Below are 15,059 nucleotides of genomic sequence, written 5' to 3' on the forward strand. Positions count from 1 at the left end.
AACAAAAGTTTGTGACTTAGTTACGACAGTTTTTGTTATGCTAATTTGTATTTTGTGGTAAATTACGCTAATTTATGACATGGTGCATATGAAGGAAATTCTGAGTATAAAACACATGGGGTTGAGTGAGGTGTTTCTTGTAACTTTTTTAAAGGGTAAGGGGCGGAGTGAGATTGAGTGTAAAACGCATGTTGTTAAGTGTAATTTGCCCTTTAAAAGTGGCCACGCGAATTCACATGCTACTTTTTTGTTTGTCTTATTTAACGCGGGTTAATAGATGGGTTGAATTTGAACTTGACCACAAGTGTAAGGTGTTGATTGTTACTTTTTAAAGGTCAAGGGGTAAAGTGAAATGGTACTAAATGCAATGGTACTAAATGTAATTTACCCTTTTATCCGTCATGTATAGCAGATGAAAATATGACTAGAAATGCTATGTATAGACACCCCATTTTTGACCGACATTAAGACTCAGACGTCACTAGTTGAGTGCTTGGTGATACTGCATTTTGTGCTCGTTCAGAAGTTTCAGAGTCTCGGCTGCGAGCCTTGCCTCCGGACTTCTGGACTCTTTCATGCTTTGCCTCGGTTTGCGAACCAGGCTCGATTTTCTCTGTTTTCTCTTCGCGAAGGGAGGGAGAGGTCTCGTAGACCATCTCTCAGTGGCCGTAGGCTACGTTTTGTGGTCATAGGCCATTTTGCCCGTTTGGAGTCCGGTTTTCGGTTTTTCGGAGCCGTTGGCCGTGTGCCTCGGTTCGGGACCGCTTAACCATCTCCGATTGCTCCGGTTTTTGGCATGCATCTTATTTACTCCCTTTTGAGGGACACTGAGGTCTGAGAGACCCACTTCGTGGTCGAATGCCACTTTCAGTGCTTAACAGGCAATTTTCGGGGCCCCGAACTGCGCGTTCTGGCCCCCAAACATTCGTTTTGCATCGGTTTTCGTTCATTTTTGGCAGGTACCTCTGTTTCATCACCAGGAAGGCCGTAGAAGGGTGGGAGGCCAGCAATTGTTTCAGCAACCAGTTATATTCCTCCGGCACCCTCCGACGCCCGTTTTTCTCACTTCAAAGCCAATGTTGAACACCCTTGAACCATTTCTTGCACCCAAAACCACATATTTGTGATGTACACACCTGGGAGGCCACCAATATTTGGTGGCCGGCCACTAATGTTTCTTGACCCTTTTGAACTCCTCCTAAAAGTGGGTTGTTCTCTCTCCTGGGTCGCTTTTTCCAGTGTTTGACCACATGGTTGTGTTGTGCACACATGGGAGGCCACCAATATCATATGGTCGGCCACTAATTCTCATTGACCTTTTTGACCCTTGGCCGGCCGGCCATGGGAGGTGGCCGGCCGACCACCTGCAGCTCCAAAACCTCGCCGGCCTTGCTCCTCAGGGTGAGTACATTACAGCTGTATACTTTTTTCCCCCCAAAAATCTGTATCTGGAGGGGGACAACTTTTGGGGGGAAACTTGATCCATTTTCCCCCCACTTTTTCCCTCCATTTCTCCCCCATTTTTGTCTACATAACAGAGCCTCCAGCTCTATCTTGAGGGTTAAAAAAAATTTTCCTTAAGCCTTGTATACACATCTCCCTCCATCTCTCTTTTTCAAGCTTAAGCATCCAAGTTCCTTGCACCATTCCTTCATCACTACCTAGCATCACCACCACTACTCCATTTCCAGTGGCTTGGGGAGCTTTCCAGTAGCTAGGAGGCATCACTTCTCAAGCCAAGAAGCAACCAAGGGTTGGTCTTCAAGGGTAAATGTCAATTCCCTCTTTTTGAGCTTAATTTTGCAACATTTTTCTAACTATTTTTCTTGCTGTTTTGAGCTCCGACAAAAACTGAAAGTACCCTTTATTTGAGCTCTGTTTCATGATTCATTAAGGGAATTTTGTCATTTGAGGTCCCCATCTTGCACTTCCTTCTTTATCTCTCCTTTAGGCCCTAATCTTGCATGTTATTTTTGGCCTATGTGTAATCTGTTTTGGGGCATGTCATAAACTGTAAGTGAGCTTTTTTTGAGCCCTTCTTCAACATTGAAGAAGGGCTCATCACTGTTTAGATACCCCATGTGCTACTTGCTTTGAAATCCATGTTTTTGCCTCATTTTGCATGTTTTTTTAGCCTATTTTTATTCTGTTTTTGGACCTTGGTCCGAACTGAAAGTGGCCATATTTTGGCCCCCTTGTCATGTTTCATTAAGGGTCTTTGGCTGTTTGATGAATGTTTTATATACTTTGTGTTTTGACCTCTTTTGGGCCCTACCTTGCATGGCATTTTGAGCATACTTGTATATTGTTTTGGGCGTTGCCATAAACTGTAAGTAGTCATATTTGTGGTCCCTCTTCAGTGTTGTAGAAGAGTTTTTTTCTGTTTGGGCTTTGAATCTACCACTTGCTTCATTGCCTCCCTTGCGGAGCCATTTTTGTATGATAATTTAGTCTCACTTGTGCTTACTGTTTGGCCATGCTTTGAACTGTAAAAATGCTCATTTTGGGGCTGACTTGCTTCTGTATTTTCATTCCATGTACCAATTATGCATGCTTTGTATAGCTATAAGCCATTTCATGTACCTAGTTTTGCATTTTGGGAGAAATTCCATGCATCGGGTGTCATTTCGCATTGTTTCGGGGCTGTTTTGCCCCTAAGTTTGCTACTGATTTTTGCATGTTTGCATATCATATTCCATGTCTTTGCCATGTCTCATTAGAGTGGCATGTCGGTGCCTGAGGGTCGGTCCTCGGTTTGCGTGCACGCGTGCACGCATTTCGAGTTGTCTTGTTTTCATCTGATGGCCTCTTATGTGAGTGTGGCTGAGGTCCACTTGTGTTGGTGTAAGTCCATTGTGTATTGTGTACGCCATTTTATTTCATAGTATTGCGTATGCTAAGTTGTATGATTAGCGCATCGTGTATGCCATTTCATAGCATTGTGTATGCTAGGTTGTACCTTAGTTGCATTTCATGCATGTCATGCATATTGCATCGTGCTTGGGATAGGAGTTAGCCCAAGCACGGGAAACGAGGTACGTTTTGTACTCCGAGTGACGGAACGTGTCTCAATTCCCAGTCACCGACACTCCGGATTATCCATGATGGAGTTAGGTTTTAGTTGAGTTTTCATGTGCATTCATTCTATATTGAGTAATGCAAATCGACTCCTCGGCCATCATGCATCGATATGCGTGATTGGTGGCATGAGGATCGAGGCATGCATACATTTGTGAAAATACGTTGCTATGCCCCTTTCCTGCTCTCTGTTGCAGCAAATCAAGAAACAGCAACCTTCCGGAGCTTGGCGCGCTTTTCAAGGATAATCGCAAAACAGAGGCTAATTGGGGCATCCTAGTGGATTTCCGCGCAAGGCAGCCCCAGACATGCATCATTCATCAGAGTCATGGCAGTCCCTGGCTTGCATGCCAGTTTATAGCTTTCCTAGATTAATTTGTAAATTAATTAGGATTTTTGTATTTATTCGGGACTGTAATTATGTATTTGGGACTGTATATTTATTCGGACCCTCTGTGCGAGGGCATAATTGTAATAAGTGTGGGTGTGTGTGATGCATGTCTTCCAACCCCACGTCTTTCCCCCTTTTATTACCTGCTTATGATGGTTAGATTAGGGCATGTTCAATTAGCATACAGTATGATAGCATGTTTGCATTCATTCATCTGTTTTGCATGCACCGGGCTCGGCGCATCATACTAACTGCATTTGTATTTCAATTTCAAAGTTGAATACTTGTTAACTGTTGCATCTCATATGCCATGTTTAGAATAGCCGAGCTTGCTATAGTTGCATTTTTGCATGTGTTGCATTAGGCATTTCTGTATAATTAGGATCATGCATGGATTTCTAATTAGCTTCTTTTTTGGCTTGGAGTACTCGGTAAGTTTTATGCTTTAGCATCCTTGCATGCGTGTGAGTGACTGCCATGAATAGCATGCTTACCATGAGGCTATTTGCTTATGTGATATAACTGCCTGAATGCCTGTGGGTGAAGGTTGGGTTATTCGGATTGGAACAAATCATCAACTGTGAGTTTTAAGCTCACTAGATAGTGACAAAACCATCTTTTCTAAGCCCACCCGAGGGTGGCAAAATCTGCATTCTAAGCCTACTTGCGAGTAGCAAACCATCTTTCAAAGACAAACATGAAATGTTTTGTTCCAATTCAGGCGATCCAATCTATACTTGTATGCTGTGCTCATCACATAGTAAATCTAGGCTAATAACCGGAATAAGAACACACAATGTTTTCAAAACTTGATATCATGGTTAGTAGAGGCCTATCTTTGATCGGGGCGAGCGGGGGAGCTCACGAAGTGACCTTCCCCAATCGTACCCAAGTTCCCGAGCCGAGGCAACTTTGGTGATGACGGACACGTGGCCTTAGGCAAACGAGTCAGGGTTTCCTAAATTTCCCCCAAAATAAAATATTTAGGTGGCGACTCTGTATCTGGCAAAGCAGTCCATGTTTGGCACTTCCTTCAAAATCTGTTTTCTCAAAACGATTTGCCGGATTCGGACTCTTTGGTTCAGATTACGAACCGTGACAATTTGAGAGTCCTAAGCTGTAGTGACCCCAAATGAACAGAACGGGAGCTCACCCTCCCGGGGCGTTCGGGGACGTCTACACTATGGTATACACCCTCCAAGGGCGTGACGGGTGTGTACCATACAAATTGGCGTTAACTTTATTACAAAATTTCGTAATATCAATCACAAAATACGTAATCTCACCAAAAATTAGAATAATAAAATGCTCAAAATTTTGTGTTCATGTAACAAAAGTTTGTGACTTGGTTATGACATTTTTTGTTACGCTAATTTGTATTTTGTGATAAAATTACGCTAATTTATGACGGGGGTGTATATGAAGGAAATTTTATTTTCACACACCCTTTAATCTCTATGCACATCATATCGCAATTCACACACTTATGAATTTCATTATATATTATTATTCTCATTCCATACTGTAGACACCCCATTTTTGACCGACCTTGAGACTCAGACGTCACCAGTTAAGCGCTTGGTGATATTGCATATCGTGCTCGTTCAGAAGTTTCAGAGTCTCGGCTGCGAGCCCTGCCTCCGGATTTCCGAACCCTTTTCTGTGCCTTGCCTCGGTTTGCGAACCAGACTCGGTTTTCTCTGTTTCTTTTCCTGAGGGGAGGGAGAGGTCCCGTAGACCATCTCTCAGTGGCCATGGGCTACATTTTGTGGCTGTAGGCCATTTTTCCCATTTCGGAGCCCGGTTCCCGGTTTTCGGAGCCGTCAGGCCGTTTGCCTCGGTTCGGGACCGCTTAACCATCTCCTATCACTCCGGTTTTTGGCATGCATCTTATTTGCTCCCTTTCGAGGGACACGGAGGTCTGAGAGACCCACTTCGTGGTCGAGAGCCACTTTCGGTGCTTAACAGACAGTTTTCGGCGCCCCGAACTGCGCGTTCTGGCCCCCGAACATTCGTTTTGCATCAGTTTTCGTTCATTTTTGGCGGGTACCTCTGTTTCATCACCAGGAAGGCCGTAGAAGGGTGGGAGGCCAGAAATTGTTTCAGCAACCAGTTATATATCCTCCGGCGCCCTCTGACGCCCGTTTTTCTCACTTCTGAGCCAATGTTGAACACCCTTGGGCCATTTTCTTGAACTTTTAACCACATATTTGTGATGTACACATATGGGAGGACACCAAAAGTTGGTGGCCGGCCAGTAATTCTACCTGACCCTTTTGAACCCTTCCTAAAAATGGCCTATTCTCTCTCCTGTTTTACAGTTGACAATTTTGAACCACAGGGTTGTGTTGAGGACACCTGGGAGGACACCAATTTGTGGTGGCCGGCCATTAATCTTCTTGACCCTTTTGACCCTTGGCCGGTCGGCCATGGGGGGTGGCCGGCCGACCACCTGAAGCTCCAAAAACTAGCCGGCCATGATCCTTGCAATGTGTACATTACAACTGTACACTTTTTTCCCCCAAAAAACCTGTATCTAGGGGGACAACTTGGCTTGTTTTCCCCCCACTTTTTCCCTCCTTTTCTCCCCCTATTTGGTGTATATACTTGGCTGGCCAGCTCTGGGAAAAGGGTTAGAAAATTTCCCTTCAAGCCCTTTGCATTGAATCTCTCTCCCTCTCCATCTCCAAGCTTCCATTCTTCAAACCCTACACCATTTTACACTACACCACCAAGCCCTACCCTTCCATCCTCCACTCCAGCAGTTTGAGGGTGTTCTCCAAAGCTTAGGGGTGCTGCAAACTCAAGCCAAGAGTTGCTAAAGACTTGTCTCCAAGGGTAAGTACCAATTCCCTCTTTTTGAGCTTATTTTTGTATCATTTCTTAGCCATACATGCTTGCTGTTTTGAGCTTAGGCCCTAACTGAAAGTGGAATTTTTTTGAGTTCCTTTTCACTTTTTCTTAAGGGCCTCTCACTGTTTGAGGCCCCCTTGATACACTTGCTTCATTATCCTTCTTATATACCGTTATCTTGCATAGTATTTTTAGCCTATGTGTGATCTGTTTTGGAGCATGATGTAAACTGTAGATAGGCTTATTTTGAGCCCTTATTCAACATTGAAGAAGGGCTCATCACTGTTTGGGACCTCCATGTGCCACTTGTCATTATATCCCTCTTTGGTCCCCATTTTTACATAATTTATTAGCCTATTATGCTTCTGTTTTTAGGCTCTTTTCAGAACTGGAAACAGTCTTATTTTGGCCCATTCTTCATGTTTCATTAAGGGCCTTTCATGATTTGAGGCATCTTTTATATACTTTGTGTTATATCTCCCTTTTTGGCCTCATTTTTGCATAGCATTTTGGACATATTTGCATACTGTTTTGGATCCGGCCATCAACTGTAAAATGCTTTATTTTTGGCCCCTCTTCAACATTGTTGAAGGGCCATTTTGTGTTTAAGGCCAGCAACCACTACTTGCTTCTTTGGCCACCTTTGGCCCATTTCTTGCATGAGAGTTTAGCCATACCTGTGCTGGTTTTTGTGGTTTTCCATAAACTGTAAAAGATCATATTTTGGGCCCCTCTTAAACTTTGTTGAAGGGCCCTAATCTGTTTGGGATCAGCAGCTGTGAGTTGTTTCATTATCTCACATTTAGGGTCATTTTTGCATGCTATTTTTGCCCTATTTGTGTTTGCTGTTTGGCCATGCTTTGAACTGTAAAAATGCTTATCTAGGGGCTGCCTTGTTTCTGTATTTTCATCTCATGTTCAAATTGTGCATGCATTGCATAGTTATAGGCCATTTCATGCGCCAAAATCCATGTTTCGGGGCTCGTTCCATGCATCGGGTTTCATTTTACCGGGTTTCGGGGCTGTTTTGCATCTCATTTTACCTCTGATTTTTTCATTATAGTGTGCCATATTCCATGTCTTTGCCATGTCTCATTAGAGTGGCATTTCGGTGCCTGAGGGTCGGTCCTCGGTTTGCGTGCACGCATGCACGCATTTCGAGTTGTCTTGTTTTCATCTGATGGCCTCCTATGTGAGTGTGGCTGAGGCTCTCTCATGTTGGTGTAAGCCCATTATTGCATTGCGTATGCCATTTCATCCATAGCATTGTGTATGCTCGGTTGTGTATTACCTTATTGCATTGTGTATGCCATTCCATAACATTGTGTACGTTAGGATTGTATCTTAGTTGCATTTCATGCATGTCATGCATATTGCATCGTGTTCGGGATAGGAGTTAGCCCGAGCACGGGAAACGAGGTACGTTTCGTACTCCGAGTGACGGAACGTGTCTCAATTCCCAGTCATCGACACTCCGGATTATTCATGATGGAGTTAGGTTCTTGTTGTGTTTATATGTGCATTCATTCTACATTGAATTGCACAATTCGACCCCTCGGCCATCATGCATCGATATGCGTGATTGGTGGCACGAGGATCGAGGCATGCATATATCTGTGAAAATACATCGCCATGCCCCTTTCCTACTCTCTATTGCAGCAAAATGAAGAATCAGTAACTTTTCGGAGCTTGGCACGCATTTCAAGAATAGGTGCAAACAGAGGCTAATTGGGGCATCGTCATGGATTTCCGCGCAAAGGCAACCCGGGGATGCATCATTCATCATCCGAAATGGAATCAAGGCAGCCCCTGGCTTGCATGCCATTTTATTTATTTTCTTAGTTAATTTGTTAATTAATTAGGAATTTGTACATTATTTGGACTGTATCATTTGGACTGTAATATTCTTTTATTCGGGACTGTATATTTATTCGGACCCCCTATGCGAGGGCATAATTGTAAAAAGTGTGCGTGAGTGTGATGTATGTCTTCCAACCCCACGTCTTTCTTCCCTTTTATTTACCTGCTTATGATGGTTAGATTAGGGCATATTTCAATTAGCATACAGTATGACGGCATGTTTGCATCATTCATCTGTTTTGCATGCACCGGGCTCGGCGCATCATACTAACTGCATTGTATTTCAATTTCAAAGTTGAATACTTGTTAGCTGTTGCATCTCATATGCCATGTTTTAGAATAGCCGAGCCTGCTATAGTTGCATTTTCCATGTGTTGCATTAGGCATTTCTGTATATTTAGGATCATGCATGGATTTCTAATTAGCTTCTTTTTTGGCTTGGAGTACTCGGTAAGTTTTATGCTTTAGCATCCTTGCATGCGTGTGAGTGACTGCCATGAATAGCATGCTTACCATGAGGCTATATGCTTATGTGATATAACTGCCTGAATGCCTGTGGGTGAAGGTTGGGTTACTTGGATTGGAATAAATCATCAACTGTTTGTTTTAAGCCCACTAGATAGTGGCAAAACCATCTTTTCTAAGCCCACCTGCGGGTGGCAAAATCTGCATTTTAAGCCTACTTGCGAGTAGCAAACCATCTTTCAAAAACAAACATGAAATGTTTTGTTCCAATTCGGGCGACCCAGTCTATACTTATATGTTGTGTGCATCACATAGTAACCTAGGCTAATAACCGGAATAAGGATACACAAAGTTTTCAAAAATAGATATCATGGTTAGTAGAGGCCGGTCTTTGATCGGGCGAGCGGGGGTGCTCACGAAGTGACCTTCCCCAATCGTACCCAAGTTCCCGAGCCGAGGCAACTTTGGTGATGACGGACACGTGGCATTTGGCACCAAGTCAGGGTTTCCTAAATTTCCCATTAAAAAAACATTTAGGTGGCGACTCTGTATCTGGCAAAGCAGTCCATGTTTGGCACTTCTTTTCAAAAATCTGTTTCTCAAAACGATTTGCCGGATTTGGACTCTTTGGTTCAGATTTAGAACCGTGACAATTTGAGAGTCCTGAGCTGTAGTGACCCCAAATGAACAGAACGGGAGCTCGTTCCTCCCGGGACGTTCGGGGACGTCTACACATACACCAAATGATCCAATTATAGCCCTAACTCATAATTTGTACACTTACTACACAAAAGCACTTTTCCACACACCACGTCTTCACACGCTTATGAATTTGATTATATGTTATTTTTTCCTTAAAAGATATGCATTGAAAATTTTTTCCAAAAGTTATGTATTCATAAAATTAGGTTTTAATATTTAGTGTGTGTATTGATGTTCACTGTGGTCATTTTGTTTCATATATAGTAAAATTATAAGAAATTTTTTTTCATTAATGATTATTTTGGCAACTAAGAAAAAGTTAACTTATTAATTTATTAGCTTATTTAATTATATCACCTCTCTATTTTTTTTCGTATGTTTTTTCAAAAAAAAGAAAGCTAATAAATTGATTTTTTGCCTAGTTATCAAAATAGGCCTAAATTTATACACAGAGGCCTCTTTCCAAATCTATAAACCAAATACAATGTCACATATATTTTATATACTTTTTTTTTTTGCCCTTTTCTTTCCTAAATGCCTGACATCCTAGGATTTCCCAAATATGAAATACGCGGTAACCTCTTACGCATCGAATTAGCAGCTGCAAAATAGTAGTATTTTTTGTTTTTCTTTCTCTTCTTCTTCTCGTCCCCCTTCCCAACGTCTGTAACTCTGAAAAGGCACCTCTCCATCTCAGCCTCTGCAACGTTTGCTCTTGCTTTGCACAAACCAGGTTTTGCTTTCCCTCAGATCTCATATTTCTCTCTCCCTCTCTCTCTCACATAGATATATATATATATATATATATCGTCTCTCTAACTATGCTGTTAGTTTAGGTCGAAAAATGGTATTCCAAGAGCGGTTTGGGGGTAGAATTTCAATGTGCTTTATTGGTTTATGTTTGTGTTATTTTTGGGTAATTTTGGCTGATTGTTTGGTATGGATTTACTTCTCTTTTTTTTTGGGAAAAAAATAGTTGTGTTTACCGTAAAAAAAAAAAAAAAAAAAAAACACCACATCCGACTAGAGTGGCGGGTGTTCTCTGAATTTTATTTATTTTTAACTTTGAACACCCTTGTCCACTCTATTGAATACCCAGTTGGTCTAGATCTACTTTGTTGAACACCCAACCCAGAACACACTAACTCTTAAAATACATGTATAATTACAGTAACAATGGCTTTACTATCATCTAAAAAAAACTGCCTAAATAGGAGATCAATGGATGAATAATTGTTTGATTATGTCCATTAAAAATGATGTATTTGATTTTGCATGTTTTTTGTTGGAAAAAAACGGTATCAATATATTAGAACTCTTTTTCTGTGATTTAAGAAATTTAAATTAGTGGATTTTGTAAAGGGTAGAGAAGAGTCTTTGAGGCTGGATTGGACAATTGAATTTTTAATAACATTTTTTCTTTTTTAAGATAAAGTTGTTGCTAAAAAAAGCTAGCCTTTTGTTATTGTGAAGGTTCAGGTAAGTTGTTTTTTTATTTATTCTTTAGTAATTTATTTTTTTTAAATGAAAAAAATTAATATAAATTTTAAAAATCTTCACCAAAGTGTTTTTTTTTTTTTTTTTTAAATTTGACCTTTTATCAGTTGCCAATCTTGTAAAAAAATATAAATAAATAATTCTCAATTGTCAATTAAATAAGCAGAAAACAACAGTTCTGATTTTTTTTTTTTTTTTTTTTTTTTGCTCAAGTAGTTAAAAAGTGACTAAAAAAAGTAGCCAAATAGAGCCTCAAAATGTCTACCCTAGTGAAATTTCCTAGAACCGCCAGCCATAAGGGTATTTTCAGTGTGTGCGATGCAGGGTTTAGGGTTTATTGGAAAGGAAGGCACACCAGTGTTTCTTCTATTTTTTCACAGATCCAATCCATTATCTCTCTCCAATTTTTTTTCCCTTCTTTGTAAGCAGTCCTCTCTCTCTCTCTCTCTCTCTCTCTCTGTGTGTGTGTATATATATATATGTATTGGCTTGTCTTGGAGGTAAGAGTCTAGAACAAGTGGAGGGATTTTGTTGAATACATGATTACAATATAGACAGATACATGAAAGCTATTAGACTATTTATTGTGACTGGGACCCTAACAATTGCAATTCAGATTGTATTAGTGCTGCATTTTGAAATATGAAATGGTAGTTATTGTAAAATCCTAAATTGATTCAAAATGCTGTTAATAATAGCTTGTTAGATCTCAGTCTCTCAGATCCCGATCTCTCTCTCTCTCTCTCTCTCTCTCTCTCTCATCTCTCTAATGCTGGGACCCTAACATCGGAGGTGGTGTCACCGGGTTCTGAAATTGTGGATGGAGACATGATTTGGACTAATTGATGTTTGGCCAAGAATTGGTGGGAGTTTGAGAACCTGATTAGCAGAGAGGTAGATCTTTGAAACCCTAGGTGGTGTACCACTAGGTATTCTCGTTTGAATCCCTAGGTCTTCCTGTCCAGTGCTTCGTGGGGGTATCTATTTGAGAATTGACATATGAGAGATTTGAGATATGATGTATGAGAGCCAAGAAAGAGAAGGATTTAGTAGAGAGAGGGACAGCCAAGAGATTGAGTAGAGAAAAGTGAGTCTACAATGGAGTCATTGAGCATCCTCAATCAGGATGTGAGAGGATGAGGATGAGGATGAGAGGTGATGACTAAGGGATGAAAGAGACATTGAGGGTTGTGATTGGTATGGCAGTGCATTGGATTGTGACAGTGCATCCAATGACTTGTAAAATAGGACCAATGGATGTATTCTACAATATGCAGCACTTGTAAAATTATGGAATATTATGCAACAATTTACAATATCAAACAACTATGGGTATTTTAATTTTATTTATTTATTTTTTGTAAATTTCTCAGCACTCAAATGAGACATCACAAAGGAAGCATGGGTGCGGGTACGAGTACAGTACGGGTGTGGGTACTTCAACACGGCAAAACCCCAAAAAAGTATGATACAGGTACCGCTGCGGTACGCCGATATTTTTTTATTTTTTATTTTTTATTTTTTATTTTTTATAATTATGGTTAAACTTCTAAACTTAATTTTTTATTTTTTTCATTCTGTTGAGGAATAACTTTGTTCTAAACTTCTAATTAATTTTTTTGATTAACATTTTTCTGTTGAGGAATAACTTTGTTCTAATTAATTTTTTTGATTATTAACATTCTGTAAGTATGATTGATTATTAATTTTTTTGTTTTAATTTTTTTTGTTCTAATTTTTTTTTGTTCCAAGTATGATTGAATAACTTGGTTCTACCTCTCTATTTTTATTTTATTTTTTTGGTTCTACCTCTCTGACCAGGTTCTACCTCTCTGAAGAAGAAAGAAAAAACAAGAAAAAAAAATAAAGATGAAGACAAAGAGATGAAGAAACAAGGAGATGAAGAAAAAAATTCTAACCAGTTGCTTGCTGTTTGCTGATATGCAGGGGCATCCAAAAATTCTGACCACTTTCTCACCGGAGGGAAGACGAAGTGATGCAAGAAGGGACAAAACCAGATGCTTGCTGATCTGCAAAACAAAAAATATATGAGACGAAGAAGAAGAAACGAAGAAGACAATGGTGGAAGATGTAGACAAAGAAGAAGAAGGCGAAAAAGAAGAAGAAGAAGAAGACAAAGAAGAAGAAGAAGAAGAAGAAGACAAAGAAGAAGAAGAAGATGAAGAGCACTCACCGGAACTCTCCTTGCGTCGCCGTCGCCGTCGCCGAAGGCCTTTGAAGGGAATGGATGGCTCGCCTCTTTGCTGCTGTGTTGCTGAAGTGAAGAGATTTGGGCAAAACCTAGGGCATTCGTGTATATTCCTCCTTTTTTTTCTGAAATTTTTCTTAATATTGCTCCAGTACCCCCCAATTCTCCGGGAAATTTGATTTCTGCCCCGACGTACACAAAACAAACCAAAGGCGTACCCATGCCGTACCCAAGCCGTACCCGATTGAACCAAACGTACCGGACTCCTTTTTTCCGTACCCGATACGCGTGCAGCCGTACCAATACGCATACCCACACTCAGTAAGTACCGGTATGTGTATGATACTATTTTTGAAGTATCCGTGCTTTATGAAAATTATGAAAGACTCAAAATTTGAAACCACAAATTATGGAAGACTTCCAAATAAAGATAAAGGGGACAAGCGTCACTCTCAATAATGACATTGCAATATGCAACATTGGTTGTCCATTACCCAAGATTCAGTTGTTGCTTGATAATGTTGGTTAGAAAAGAGAATAGTGATTGGAAAAAAAAGGGAATGGTAGTTGTTGTACTAAAATAACACTTGCACTGCTGGAGTGAAAATACAATATTTGGCACTAGCATGCCAAATTATAGCTTCGGCATTGCTAAAATAGCAATCTCCAATGGAGATGTGTTAACTTGATAACAAAATTTAGGGTAAATTAAACTAACCACCCTTGAGGTTTGACAAAATACAAGCAGCCCCATAGTTTTAGCATAATTACACCAATCTATTTAAAATTTTAAATTGCATATCATGTACCCCCGCAATGCTAGTGAATCGATAGTCAAACTATTAAAAAATGATGTTATTCATTTTTATAATTCAAAAAAAAAAAACCAATGCCCAAATAGTACACATTAGGTGTGTTTGGAAGGGAAAAGACTTGGTACACACCTAACATTTGACATAATGTACAAAGTGGTTGCCTCGAGACTTGAACCCATAACCTCAAGGTTATAATGCCAGGGTTTTACTATTGAACCAAAAAATATGAAAATATACTGATTTATCCACACACAAAAAAAAAATGAAAATATATAGAAATTTTGTATTTAGAGAAATTTTTAAAGATTTTTTCACAAATTTTTGTATTTTTGAAGGGTATCTAGATTAAGTAGATCTAAGAAGTAAAAAAAAATAAAAATAAATGAATGATTAAAATATTTAAAAAATCATTAAAAAACCAAAGAATATGAATTGAAAACTTGAAAATTATTTTTGAAAACTCCAAAACCAAACAGAGTGATTTATGCCCTTATAATAAGAATGAAATTAACCCTCACACACCCCGTTTTATTTTGGTCACTCAATTTTCTCTCTCTTATTTTGTCACGTAGCAGAGACATCAACAACCACCACCATTCACTACCCTACCACAACTCACAACCCAAACCCACAACCATCCACTTCACTTTCTCATCACGACCCTCCAACCAAAAATCTTTCAAAAACCAATGCAAATACATAACTAACCTCAAATCTTGACAAATCCAAAAAAACCAATCCTTGCCTAGCACTGCCTACAAAATCCACGGCTACCCACCGCAAATCGATGACCACCACCCCTACAATTATACCAAAACCCCCTATCCTTCCACACTCTTTCCTCCAAGCCACCACCACCAGCTTCCAACACCTACCATTGCAATCCCTCAACGAATACATAGAGAAATGGGTGTGGTTAGGGTTAAGGGATTTTTGAGTCATTTCACATTAAAGGTTTATTAAAATTTTGAAACGAACAAAAATAAAGGCAAAATAGTAATTTTCATATATTCTGTAAGCTCTGTTTATTCCTTTATTCTTGATGGGGAGGTCTTTGTAATTAATACAAAATTGTGGGCTTTACTGAATTTTTTGTCAAATTTTAGGGGAGGTTAGAGTAATTTATCCAAAAAACAAATTAAGGTATAAGACTAGTAGTTTCTCATAAAATATGTGGCAGGCAGCTTAT

At 39.9% G+C, this 15,059-nt stretch overlaps 1 protein-coding gene across 5 annotated transcripts in view; it reads right to left on the minus strand.

The window, feature by feature from the left end:
- Positions 1–13,188, minus strand: part of LOC114322647 (uncharacterized) — a 79,045-nt gene extending 65,857 nt beyond the window's left edge. For all 5 annotated transcript variants that reach the window (XR_003650828.2, XR_003650827.2, XM_028269992.2 and 2 more), the window contains exons 1-2: positions 13,041–13,188; positions 12,766–12,876 (exon numbers count right to left, since the gene is read on the minus strand). The gene's annotated coding sequence lies outside the window, so the exon portion shown is untranslated. The remainder of the gene's footprint in view (positions 1–12,765; positions 12,877–13,040) is intronic.
- Positions 13,189–15,059: the final 1,871 nt, after the last annotated feature.

The sequence above is a fragment of the Camellia sinensis genome, chromosome 10 (assembly GCF_055761805.1).
Source record: "Camellia sinensis isolate YWXY chromosome 10, ASM5576180v1, whole genome shotgun sequence".
Lineage (NCBI taxonomy): Eukaryota > Viridiplantae > Streptophyta > Magnoliopsida > Ericales > Theaceae > Camellia > Camellia sinensis.